Source organism: Hylobates moloch, unplaced genomic scaffold, assembly GCF_009828535.3.
Source record: "Hylobates moloch isolate HMO894 unplaced genomic scaffold, HMol_V3 SCAFFOLD_1, whole genome shotgun sequence".
Taxonomy (NCBI): Eukaryota; Metazoa; Chordata; class Mammalia; order Primates; family Hylobatidae; genus Hylobates; species Hylobates moloch.
Genome location: NW_026652276.1, coordinates 113,576,300 through 113,587,524, shown reverse-complemented (window position 1 = coordinate 113,587,524; position 11,225 = coordinate 113,576,300). Strand labels below are relative to the sequence as shown.

Below are 11,225 nucleotides of genomic sequence, written 5' to 3'. Positions count from 1 at the left end.
TTAAAACTTATTATCACTGTAAACTCGAAGGAAAAAAAAAACCTTACTGAAGGGGAAGTACAGTGCTTAGAAAATTTATGAGAATTGGACAAAAGATGCCTCTATGTTAAAACAAGGGAAAAAATGCAGCGTTCTAGAAACTATTTTCACTGGAGGAGAGCTATTCAAACCATGTGCAAAGGTCTGGCTTCCTCCTTGACATGGGGAACTGTCATTTGTGTCATTTCCTTCCTTCACTCCCACCTACCTGGGTGTTTGAATACTGTCTTCTGTCTTTTCACATTCCAGGGCTCTTTGCTCCAGAAGGGTAGTCAAGTCTGACTTGGAAATAACAAGACCTGTTTTATTAGAAAAGAATAGCATGATTCTTGCTAGGACACTCCAATTACCAATCTAGTAATGTGCTCATTAGAGAAGAGAGAACATTATAGAAGATTCTAGAAAATTAATACCAATGTACTATTTCCTAACAGGAACTTTAGAATATTAAGAAAAAATTTTGGCCAGGCGCAGTGGCTCACGCCTGTAATCCCAGCACTTTGGGAGGCCGAGGTGAGTGAATCACTTCAGGCCAAGAGTTCGAGACCAGCCTGGCAAACATGGTGAGACACGGTCTTTACTAAAAATACTATATATATATTAGCCGGGCATGGTGGCACAAGCCTGTAATCCCAGTTACTCGGGAGGCTGAGTCAGGAGAATTGCTTGAACCCAGGAGGCAGAGGTTGCAGTGAGCTGAGATCATGCCACTGCACTCCAGCCTGAGCGACAGAGTGAGACTTCATCTCAAAACAAACAAAACAAAACAAAAGAAAAGTGTTTTTAATATGTAAGTTCTTAGCTCTACTACTCAGTAATACTAAATGAAAAATTGGTGGTAAAAATTGGGCCGGGCTCGGTGGCTCACGCTTGTAATCCCAGCACTTTGGGAGGCCGAGGCGGGCGGATCACGAGGTCAGGAGATCGAGACCACAGTGAAACCCCCTCTCTACTAAAAATACAAAAAATTAGCCAGGCATGGTGGCGGGCGCCTGTAGTCCCAGCTACTCGGAGAGGCTGAGGCAGCAGAATGGCGTGAACCCGGGAGGCGGAGCTTGCAGTGAGCCGAGACTGCGCCACTGCACTCCAGCCTGGGTGACAGAGCAAGACTCCATCTCAAAAAAAAAAAAAAAATTGGATTTTGAAGTGTGGGTAACGATATTTTATGCCACTAAATTTCTTGTATTACCAGTAATTTAGACTGAAGTATACAGATCAGCTCAAAAAAGGGAAAGATTAATGTTAAGATGAAACATCTTGAACATTTTTTTCTACCTCAACAGATACCCAACTTTTTTTGTTTTTGCTTTTATGAAGATGAATTCTGAAACTCATTTATACAAAGCAGAGACTCCCAGAAAATGAAAGAAAATAAAATATTTAGTGTGGAATGTGAATTGTATATTGAAGTTATCCTCACCCAGAGACACCAGGTTTCTGTAGTTCTCTAACATCACATCCCTGTGCAAACGCTGCTGAGCAGAGTCCAGGCATTCCCACTCTTCTGGGGAGAATTCTATGGCCACATCCCTGAATGTCAACACTCCCTGAAAAACAAAACATATTTACCAAGTGACCAAAGAAATAATTCTTGATTTGACATCAGGTAAAATGAGAGTAAAAAGAGCCGGTTCTGCCTTATATGAGTTACTGGAGTTATCCAATAAGATACTTTCCAGCAGAAAAATATTCTCTAATGTATTCTTTAACTCTGAGAAAAGAGGATGGTATAAGATCTACAAAACCAGTGTAGATGCATTACTTTTCTTTATAATGAAATATACAATAAAGGGCACAAACACAGACATGTATATTTTTGAATGCTATATTTACATGATACAAGGTAAGTTGTCCATAGTTAATAAATGGAAATTTCATGGTGAGTTAGAAACGTACTGCTCAAATCTTATTGTGTACAACGATGAACAGGAGATCTTGTTAAAATGTAGACTTTGACTCTGGATTTAGGGTGGAGCTTGAGTTTCAGAATTTCCAACAAGTTTGCCAGTGGTGTTATTGCTTCTGGCCCAAGGGGAATATTTTGTCAGAAATCTAGTAAGTGGCACAGCCTAGGTTTTCAGTTTATTTAACCAGTAAACAAAGATGAGAGCCTTTATTCTCCATATCTTCAAGCTGTATGCAAAGAGAATCTAAAGAAGGAAGAGCTATCAGATTAAATGTGGTTTAATACTGGTTTTTGTCCATCAGTTGACAAACCTCCCCAAGGTGCCTATTAATAATAAATAGAAAAATAACTCTAGAGTGAAAGAAAGTCTGTCAGAGAGCATATTTACCAAGTGAATACAATTAACATCAACTGTAAGAAATTTGTCTCAGGTGCTGATGCACACAGGATGATACAACACTACTGTGCTATTACTAACCAAAAAAAAGAGTCAACTTAATCTGAGTCTAGTTATGAAAAAACATCAGTTTTAAGCAAAGATTAAGCTGCAAATATCTCCCGTTTTGTAATCTCTAATGGTGTATGTATATAAATAAGTCTTTCTTTAGCATCCTAGAGAGGAAGTCTCTTCTAATTATTTGTTATTCAGCACTTCCTGAGTTATCATGTGCAATAAAGGCCATTCTCATTAAATGTGCATTTTTATAATTTGCTTTGCATAGAGTTCATGGAAGCTAAAGAGTACATTGTCTTTTTCTTAAGAACCTGATTCCCATCTCCCACAGGAGTCTTGGGCATCCAAAACTTCCCAGGTTCCACAGTCACAAAAGGAACGCTTTTAATGCTGCAGGTCAAAAATTCATGGTGACAATTTTTCTTGGCTTATTAGAAGCTGGGATGTAGAGCATGAAGAGTAGGCTCTGGTATGTAAGGAAGAAGTATTTCTCAGAGCCCTTTGACTATCATAAGAAGAAAAAGGGGAAAAATAGTTAAAACAAATTGACTAGGCAGGAACATCACAAGTAGAGAAGTAAACATTTTCAAGTTCTACACACATAACATTTCAGAAGGAAAATGAACACAGTCCCAGACCTGAGACACATTCACCTCAGAATAAGCCATTGCTTTCTTTTTCTCCTTTTTCTCTGTGATCCCTTCTCAGGTGTGATAATCTACACAAATTACACCTGCATCATGAGAATATGCCTTTGAAGCATCAGCCAAGCTTCTCCCCCTGATGCCACCGCACCTGCAGGTAGAAGGACCTAGAATTGTGGATAAAGTCTGCATTTTTCTGTCCTTTATCACAGGAGAGGTTCAGAAACAATAAACTCTTACATAGAAAAACCAAAATGTGAGTTTCCCCTTTCCAACACTCAGGTGCCCTCCTCTGTCAGGGATGGCAGCAATTTCTGCTGCAGCAATAGGAATATGGGCCACCCTCACCTGCCCCTACCAAACCCATGCATAGCAATCCCTATGATCTGTTTTAAACTAAAGCTAAGTGCACCTCTTTCAAATGTATCTGGAAGCACTCATGATTGACCCTGGGGTCACCTTTGCCTCACATGTGGCACTTAATTAAAATAACATGGCTGCAGGAGGGAAGTGGGGCAAGGGGACTAAATAGAACCCTCTAACAATCAATCATGTCCCTGATGGAACACCAAATTTAATGGCTATCCAAACAAGGAGCATCTTTATAAGAACCAAAATTCAGAGGAATGACCACAATATCTGGTTTTAATATCACATCAAAGAAAAAGCACTGAAGATGATAAGAAAAGAAAGTCTTGAATTGCCAACAGCACCTCTCCTCCATTCCCTGGTAGAGCAGCTTGGCAAGAAGAGCAAACCTGTGCACTTACAGGAGGGAGAGTGCAGTGATTGTGAGACCCTGCAGTAAAACTCAGTGCTGCTGGTCATAGCAGAAAGCAACATGGGGCAGAGTTCAGCCAGTGCTCACAGAGGGAGCACTCAGGCTAGCCCTAGTTGAGAGAAAGTGTCCATTTCAGTGGCCAAAACCTGAGTTTCAGGTAGCCCCACCACCATGGGCTAAAGCACTCTGGGGTTCTAAATAAACTTGAAAGGCAGTCTAAGCCACTGGGCTGCAATTTCTGGGCAAATCCTGGTGCTTTGCTAGGCTCAGAGTCAAAAAGCTTGAAGTGCATGTGGCCTTATGAGACGCCAACTGGGATGACCCAAGGAAGTGCCTGCATTGCCCTTAGCCCAGCCACAGGCAGTGCAACTCAAAGGTCTGGAAGAAACTCTTTTCTTCTACTTGTGGAGAGGGAAGAGGAGAGTAAAGAAGACTTTGTCTTGCAATTTGGATACCATCTAAGCCACAGTAGAATATGGCACCAGGAATGGTTTTAAGGCCCCTATTCCAGGACTTAGCTCCTTGTTGACAGTTCTAGGCACACCCTGGGACAGAAGAGAACACACTGCCTTGCAGGGAATGACTTAGTCCTGGCAGAATTCATCACCTGCTGACTAAAGAGCCCTTGGGCCTTGAATAAATGTTAGCAGTAACCAGGTATTACTTCCTGCAGGTGAGACCCAGGGCTGTGCTGGCTTCAGGTATGACCTAGTGCAATTCAAGCTGTGGCAGCCATGTGGAGAGACTCCTTGCTTGAGGAAGAGAGAGGGAAGAGCAAAGGGGACTTTGTCTTGAAGCTTAGTTACCAACTCGGCCACAGTGGAGTAGAGTAACAAGAGGGCTCCTGAGGTCCCTGGTTTTTGGCCTTGGCTCCTGGATGGCATTTCTGGAACCACCCTGGGTCAGAGAGGAGCCTACTGTTTTGAAGGAAGAGATGCAGCCCTGTCAGAATTCACCACAAGCTGACTGAAGGGCCCTTGGGTCCTCAGTAAATATCAGCAGAAGCCTGGAAGTCCTTGCTGTGGGCTTTGGGTGGTGGTGGCCACAGGGAGTGGCTTCTTATGCTTGAGAAAGGAGAGGGAAGAGTAGGAAGGATGTTGTCTCCTGGCCTCAGTGCCAGCTAAGCCACAGTAAAATAGGGCATCAAGTAGATTCCTAAGGTTCCTGACCCCATGTTCTGGCTACCAGATGGCATTTTGTTATGCCCCAGCCCAGGGTGGATAAGAAAGCTCGCTGCCCTAAAGAAAAGGACATGAGCCTGAAAGGATTTACCACCTCCTGACTGAAGAGAACGTGGGCCTTGAGTGAACATCAGTGGTAGCTAGTCAGTGGTCCCTGTGGGCCTGTGTGAGACTCAGTCTTGTGCTGGCTTTGAGTCACACCCAGTGCAGTCCTAGTGATGGTGGCCACAGGGTATTCGTGTCACCCCTACCCCAGCTCTGGGCAGCTCAGCATGGAGAGAGACTCCATTTATTTGGCAGAATGTAAGGAAAGAGAAAAAGAGTCCCTGCCTGGCAATCCAGGAGCTCTTTTAGATCTTACCTAAAACCCCCAAGGTGGCACTTCTATAAGTCTGCAAGCCTTGCTGTGTTACTGGGGTTGGGGTGTCCCTTAATGCAGATGTGACTGCAATGACCAAAGACTTAGATTACAACACTGTTTTCTTTGAATACTTAGAAAGCCTTTCTAAGAAGGACAGGTTAAAAAAAAAAAAAGCCCAGAATGCAAAGACTAAAATAAATACCTGACTCATTAATGCCCAGGTATCAATGAACATCCACAAAAATTAAGACTATCCAGAAAAACACAACCTCATTAAATGAACTAAATAAAGTGTGCAATTCCTGAGTGACAGAGATATGTAACTTTTCAGACAGAGAGTTCAAAATAGCTGTTTTGAGAACGCTCAACAAAATTCAAGAGAACGCAAAAAAGAAATTCAGAATCTGATTTGGTAAATTTAACAAGTTAATTAAAATTATTTTGAAAAATCAAGCCAAAATTCTGGTGCTGAAAAACTCAAATGACATTGAAGAATGCATCAGTCTCTTAACAGCAGAATTAATCAAGCAGAAGAATTAGTGAGTTTGAACACAAGCTATTTGAAAATATACAGTCAGAGGAGACAAAAAAAAATTAACAAACAATAAAACATGCTTATGAGATGTAGAAAATAGCCTCAAGAGGGCAACTCTCAGAGTTATGACCTTAAAGAGGAAGGAGAAAGAGAGTTCAGGATAGAAAGTTTATTCAATGGGATAATGACAACTTCTCATACCTAGAGAAAGATATTAATATTCAAGTACAAGAAGGTTATAGAAATGAAGCATAATTAACTTAAATAAGACTACCTGAAGGCCTTTAATAATAGCCTCCCAAAGGGCAAAGATAAAGAATCCTAAAAGCAGCAAGAGAAAAGAAACAGATAGCATTCAAACAGGCAAACCAATATGTTTGACAGTGGATTCTTCAGTGGAAACCTCAGAGGTGAGGAGATACATGATACACTTCATGTGCTGAAGGAAAAGACTTTTGTCCTAGAATAATATATCCAGCAAACATATCCTTCACACATGAAGGGGAAATAAAAACCTTTTTAGACACACACACACACACACACACACACAGGGATTTTATTAACATCAGGCCTGTCCTACAAAAAATGCTAAAGGGAGTATTTTAATCTAAAGGAAAAAAACATTAATGAGCAACAAGCAAGCATCTGGTACAAAAATCACTGGTAATATTAAGTGCACAAACAGAATTTCACAGCACTGCAAATGTGGTGTGTAAACTATTGCTATTTTGAGAAGACTAAAAGATTATTCTATAGTGACTTGTGTAGTTATTAAAAATAATAACTCTTTCTCTACTGCCTCTTTAAGGCCATAACTCTTACATTTACATGTAAGGCTGTTGCAGTTGTTAAAAATACTACCTATAACAAGTTCAAGACACAGACGGTATAATAAGATATAAATAGAAACAAAAAGCCAGGCGCAGTGGCTCACGCCTGTAATCCCAGCACTTTGAGAGGCTGAGTAGGGCAAATCACCCGAGATCTGGAGTCTGAGACCAGCCTGACCAACATGGCGAAACCCCGTCTCTACTAAAAATATAAAATAAGCCTGGCATGGTAGCACATGCCTGTAATCCCAGCTACTTGGAAGGCTGACGCAGGAGAATTGCTTGAACCCTGGAGGCGGAGTTTGTGGTAAGCCAACATCGTGCCATTGCACTCCAGCCTGGGCAACAAGAGTAAAACTCTGTCTTAAAAAAAGAAAAGAAAAGAAAAGAAAAGAAAAGAAACAACAAAGTTAAAAAGTGGAGGAATAAAGTGTATTTTTTATTAGTTTTCGCTTTTCTTTTTTGTTTGTTCTTTTTTACAACGTGTTAAGTTGCCATTAGTTGAAATGGGTTATAAGATGTATTTGCAAGCCTCATGGTAACCTCAAATAAAAAAAACCTGTAACAGACACAAACACATAAAAGCAAAAAATTAAAACATACCACTAGATAAAATCACCTTCACTAAATGGAAGACAGGACGAATGGGAGGGAGGGAGGGAGGAAAGAGCACAAAACAAGAAATCAGATAACAGAATGGCTGAAGTAAGCCTTCACTTATCAGTAACAACATTGAATGTAAATAAATTAAACTCTCTAATCAAAAGACATAGATTGGCCAAATGGGTAAAAACAAGCAAACAAACAAAACAACAAAACCCAACAATCTGCTGCCTGCAAGGCACAGACTTCACACTTTACCTATAAAGACACACAGAGACTGAAAATAATCGGATGGAAAAAGATAGTCCATGCAAATGGAAACCAAAAAAGAGCGGGAATAGCTATACTTATATCAAACAAAACAAATTTCAAGACAAAAACTATAGAAAGAGACAACAAAGGTCATTATATCATGATAAAGTGGTAAATTCAGCAAGAGGATATAACAGTTGTAAATATATATGTGCCCAACCCTGGAGAACTCAGATATTGGAAGCAAATACTAGAGCTAAAGAGAGAGATCAACCTCAATACAATTATAGCTGGAGCCTTCCAACATCCCACTTTCATCAGTGGACAGATCATCCAGATAGTAAAATCAACAAATAAACACTGGACTTAATCTGCAATATGGACCAAATAGACCTAATAGATATTTACAAAGCATTTCATCCAACAGCTGCAGAATACAAATTCCATACCTCAGCACCTAAATTATTCTCAAGGATAGACAATATGGTAGGCCACAAAATAACTCTTAAAAGATTCCCTTCCAAAATGAAATCATATTAAGTATTTTCTCTGACTATAATAGAATAAAACTAGAAATCAATAACAAAAGGAACTTTGGAAACTATACAAACACAGAGGAATTAAAATATGCTTCTGAATGACCAGTGGGCCAATAAAAAATTTGAGAAGAAAATTTAAAATTTATTTGAAACAAATGAAAATGGAAACACAATATACCAAAACTATAGATACTGTAAAAGCAGCACTAAGAGGAAAGTTCATAGCAATAAATGCCTACACAAAAAAGTTTTAAAATATCAAAATAAACTATTAATCTATCATAAAGAACTAGAAAAGCTAGAACAAACCAAACCCAAAATTAGGAGAACAGAAATAATAAGGATCAGAGCAGAAACAAGTGAAAATAAAACAAGAAATACAAAAGAAGATTATAATGTAAAGTGAGTTTTTTTGTAAAGATAAACAAAATTCATAGAACTTTAGCCAGGCTGTTTGGGATTCAGGGCCCCATGGTGTTTGAATTATCTTCAGGTCTGAAGATGCCAAGTGCATTGAAAGATGGAGGTGGAATGGCTGATTGCTCTTCTGTGAAGCTATTTTTCTAGAAGTCTGGTTGAACTGCTCCGGAAGGGACTGTATATTACAAACAGGCAGAGAAATATTCTGCCTGCAAATTATGGGGCAAGCCAAACAGAGAAAAGCCTCTCTGAACTAAAGTATTGTGGGCACCTCATATGTTTATATCCCATCTGGTAATTCTGTACAGTGTTTTAATAACATAATTAAAATCAAAATGATCTCCAACCTCAGAGACACTCTATAATGGCAGAAGAAAAAGAACACTGTTTTATTAAATAAACCAAAAGGTGATATGCATCACAGCAAATCTGCGAAGATTGTTCTTAAATAGACTTAACAGCACAATTGTCATACATAGTTGATCCTAAATTCATTTGCTGGTTGAGAAGGCTGTCTGTATATTGGGCATATTCAATGAAATTTTAATTGGCTATATTCAGGAGAAAAATTAACTTTTTTATCTTCATAGAAGAAGTTTTGCAACTTGAAGTCAAGTGTCTGCTGAAGGTAGGCACCTACTATCCAGCAGAAACTGTGGCATAGGGTACTATCTTTTTTGCTATTTACATTTCAAAGCAATGGTTTCCAGGTCCTAGAGAAAGACATTTCTAAGTTAAAATGATTGACCAAGTCCTATTTAGCTATTAAAATGATTTACATATATTTCAAAAAGTCAGAGAAAGAATTTACATAGCAAAGTTTTCTAAGTTAAATCCTTTAAGAAAAAAAGAACAAAATCTCTTCCTTTATTTTTAAGTTGGAGAATTAAGTCTGCTATTTCTAATTTCTATTTGCCTTTACAACAGCCAGGTCTAAGGCCATGACCTTGAACTCATGGACATCTGAATTCCAGTAGGCATTGGAAGCAGGCACCTGAGTCATGGTGTTAGGTACAACGTGCGCGTATGAAAGAGGGTTTAGTCAGAAAGTAAAGGCAGAGGCTGGGTGTGGTGGCTCAAGCCTGTAATCCCAGTGCTTTGGGAGGCCAAGGCAGGTGGATCACCTGAGGTCAGGAGTTTGAGACCAGCCTGGCCTACATGGTGAAACCCAGTCTCTACTAAAAATTCAAAAATTAGCTGGGTGTGGTGGTGGGTGCCTGTGGTCCTAGCTACTCAGGAGGCTGAGGCAGGAGAATCTCTTGAACCTGGGAGGCGGAGGTTGCAGTGAGCCGAGATCGCGCCATTGCACTCCAGCCTGGGTGACAAGAGTGAAACTCCATCTCAAATTAAAAAATAAAAATAAAAAATAAAGTAAAAGCAGAAGACAGAAAGATGCTATGAAGGGCTGTCAATCTAAAATAATCAAAGGCTCAAAATTCAGTTTTAGAGTTTATTCAAGTAAAAAGCAAGAAACAGTCATCCAGGAGACAAACACTCCAGGTGTGGTGGCACGGGCCTGTAGTCCCAGCTACTCATGAGGCTGAGGCAGGAGAATCGCTTGAACCCAGGAGATGGAAGTTGCAGTGAGCCCAGATCGCGCCACTGCACTCTAGCCTGGGTGACAGAGTGAGACTCCATCTCAAAAAAAAAAAAAGAAAAAAGAAGTCGTTTTCTCTTAAATGTTGAGTATCTGCTCCACACCCGGCACTGTCCTCTATATTTGTTTACTTTATATAAACATTAAAACAACTCCATAACTTATAAAACATCCTAAATTTCCACCAGGAAAAAGTCAGCCTGGTAAAATTAAAAAATTTGTGTGATGTCACTTAAAATAAATAGAAGGAAAAATTAACTAAAGAAAATTTTGACTTAAATAGTTTTTTTCTCCAATCGGTAAGGGAGAAAATGGAATGCAATAGTGAAATAAAATGTAATGCGCTCACTCACTGTAGAATTAAATCTTCAAATTAACTTCTGAGCAACATTAAATTTTACGAAAACATTCTTAAAATCCCTGAGCAGATAATGTAAAAATATTTCATAAACTTTGGAACAAAAAAATTATATATTTGTTCTCATGTGAATAATATGCAAGTAAACAAAAAGTATATATAAGGAAGATTCTGAACCCAGGAGACTTGAGATTTGGGAAAAATAAGTTCAGTGTACAATAGAGAAACTAATTTTACTTTAAGCATTTGTGAAGTTCCTGATTTGCTAGCAAATTGTCAGCTCTTCTGACACCATTTTTTTGGTCCACTATTTTCTTTTCCATTTAAAGAAGTGTATACACACACACACACACACACACACACACACACACGCAATTTCTTCCTCTATATTTCTCTTACACTTAATAGTTTATTTTTAGCTTAATATATTTGTATATTGCATTCAGTGTAAATCAAAACACTAAAACATCTTTATGTGTTCAGTTGGAAAAATATTCACTAATTTTTTTTTTTTTTTGAGATGGAGTCTCACTCTGTCACCCAGACTGGAGTGCAGTCTCGTGATCTCAGCTCACTGCAACCTCTGCCACCCAAGTTCAAGTGATTCTCCTGCCTCAGCCTCCTGAGTAGCTGGGATTACAGGTGCACGCCACGCCACCACTCTCGGATAATTTTTTATATTTTTAGTAGAGATGGGGTTTCACCATCTTGACCAGGCTGGTCTT

At 39.3% G+C, this 11,225-nt stretch overlaps 1 pseudogene; it reads right to left on the bottom strand.

The window, feature by feature from the left end:
- Positions 1–233: 233 nt before the first annotated feature.
- On the bottom strand, positions 234–9,548 carry LOC116810543 (zinc finger protein 736-like; annotated as a pseudogene).
- Positions 9,549–11,225: the final 1,677 nt, after the last annotated feature.